This window comes from Atta cephalotes, assembly GCF_000143395.1.
Source record: "Atta cephalotes unplaced genomic scaffold scaffold00014, whole genome shotgun sequence".
NCBI classification, from domain to species: domain Eukaryota; kingdom Metazoa; phylum Arthropoda; class Insecta; order Hymenoptera; family Formicidae; genus Atta; species Atta cephalotes.
Genome location: NW_012130078.1, coordinates 1,691,101 through 1,693,802, shown reverse-complemented (window position 1 = coordinate 1,693,802; position 2,702 = coordinate 1,691,101).

The following is a 2,702-nucleotide window of genomic DNA, read 5'->3' as shown; positions in this document are numbered from 1 at the left end:
AGTTGCCGATATTCTTAGAATTCTACAAAATCTGAGTAAATCAAAAAATTAAATAAAAAAAGTTTCAATTTGTGGCAGAATATGCATTAATGACCAATCGACTTCTGCATTCGCATATATACAGGAAAGCAAAACGCTTGCGCGAATGGACCGATAACGAGGGACTCTCTCGCTCCTCGTGCTCGCGAAAGCGATGTATGATTTATAGTCTCTCGTGTGGCCACACTCAATTATCAACGAACAATTCTATCGCGGCGGCCGTGATTCATCGCACTTGGTAGCCAGTACGGGTCATCGGCTCATGAGATTCCCGAGCCGGTGGCCGAGAGTCGCTTATACCATTCCGACGATATCCCGCACTCTTAAAGCATAAATAGTTATCGATTCACATGCATGCCTTTGCATGTTCCCGTTATTTATAAATCATCGTACATTTTTTACAGTTGATTTTACCTTTCGCTTGACTTTCTAAAACTTCACAATTTTTGGACAATGTATAATGATACTTTTCCATGCAGAAATATGTAAAATATGATTTTTTAAATAATGTACAAATTTCACTAAACTTAATGTTACGAAGTTAAAAACTTCGTCTTGGCAAAAATCTGTGATTTGATTGTTACAAACTTTAGGGCCACCACACACAAAATGCATAATAAACTGCATAAGTATAGCACAAGACTGCTAGATCAATGAGCATCCGACAAAAAGATACCATATTGATTTGCATGTTCATTGACCCAGCGGTCTTATGCTATGTTTATGCAACTCATGTCATTTTGTGTGATAACCCTAACTGTCTATATTAACACTCTAAGAAGCATACAGTATGAATTTATTTAACGCCACACTCTATATAATTCTCCCGTGTTTATATTAATATTAATATTAATATTAATATGGTGAAATTATAATCTCTTTGATGTTTATATCAATATCATCATGGTACAGATTTAAAACCCATGGTATTAAATCCACATCATGTTGGTATTAATATTAACATAGAAAAATTATATAAACACTGCAGTATTATATCCATACTGATATTTTTTAGAGTAAAAATTTTTATTACATTTTTAATGCAAAATTAAACATATTCGACTAGTTTTATTAATTTGAGAAGACTGAAAGAAAATGCAATAGATTATAGATACCGGGAACAAATATTTTTGCTAAGGCTGAAAATGCTAAGTAAGCTAGTTCACCATTCAATATTCTACGGGTCTAAAGCTCTAGGTATAATAAATGTAATTCGACTTGAAATCGACTGTTTTTCCGCGCACTAGCTGATGCGAGAAATAACGTCGTGGAATGCGCAGACAAAGGAAGTGGAACGTAGGGGGAAATTTGCTTCACAGACAGGGCTTGATCGGGAGGGACTTGAAGTGAAGTTCTTTGTCTGGAGCAGAGCAAGTCTCGGATACTTTATAAACATAGGCTTTACTAACCCCGCGGGATTATGGGCTTTACCAATTTTCAAGCTGTACCGTAAGTTGCAAGACAAACATGCAAGAAAAACAGACGTGGCCGCGGAAAGGCTCGAGAAGTCCGTCAGTGTAAATCCTCACGTCAAATAGTCGAAAAGTACTATTTAATGTCGCCCTCTGGCCAAAGTGTCATATTCACCGTGTTGTATTTTCTGTCATCATAATTAATGCAGTCACTTAATCCTAAAATTTAGAAGATATTATGGATTGAATTGAAATTAATTGTATGTAAAAAATTATTATTTTATATTATTATATCTTATTTTTAAAATAACACTGATTTTTCTTTGATATATAATAATTTAACAGGTTACAATAATAATAAAATTACAGATTACGAATTTTGTTCTTATATAAAGAGATTTAAAAATAAAAAAATTTTTTTTTATACTAATATACAATTATATTAATATACAATTGAGTGGAAAATTTCACTTAGTAGTAAGTTACATTTAGTCAAGATAGATCTTCATATTTAATTATACTTTTTGTGAATTAATATAATTTTCGATTTAAATAAATTGTATGCCGATTAATTGTCAGTCTCACAATCTTTTAAACTAAAACTGCAGTAGTAGTATTACAAATTAAATTGATAAGCAATTTAACTCTCAAGTGGATCATTTGGACCCGGGTGAAGATTTTAGTCTACCGCTATTTTTGTATGGGTAATTGCAGAATTCAAGTGAAGAGGTAAAAAACTTGGATCCTTTCTCTATCGATTGCCGTGATGCAATTATTTCGTATTGTTTTGACGCTAATTGATGCAATAAAAGTTTAGCTTGGGTGATTTGAACCTATCGCAAATATAAATTCGATAGATTTTTGTCGAAAGTAAAAATTCATTTCAGTAAGTGCCTGTTTATTATGTTGTATTCAAATATATGTGTTATCTTCTTGTAATTAAAACATACATTCATTATAAAAAGAAGCATTTATGCGAGAGAGACATCTTGATGAAATGATCGCTCTATTTTCTCAGAGTTATAAAATCGTGAATAAATAATGTCGAGATCATTATCTATATAATATAAAATATTTTAAATAATAAGAATTTTACTGGATCGTACATTTGAAAATTCAACAATAAAAATATAAACAATAGTCGTAACGGTCAAAGCTAGATCTTTAAGGCTTAAATAATTCAATCTGAATTATTATATATACTATATATATATATATATATATATATATATATATATATATATATATATA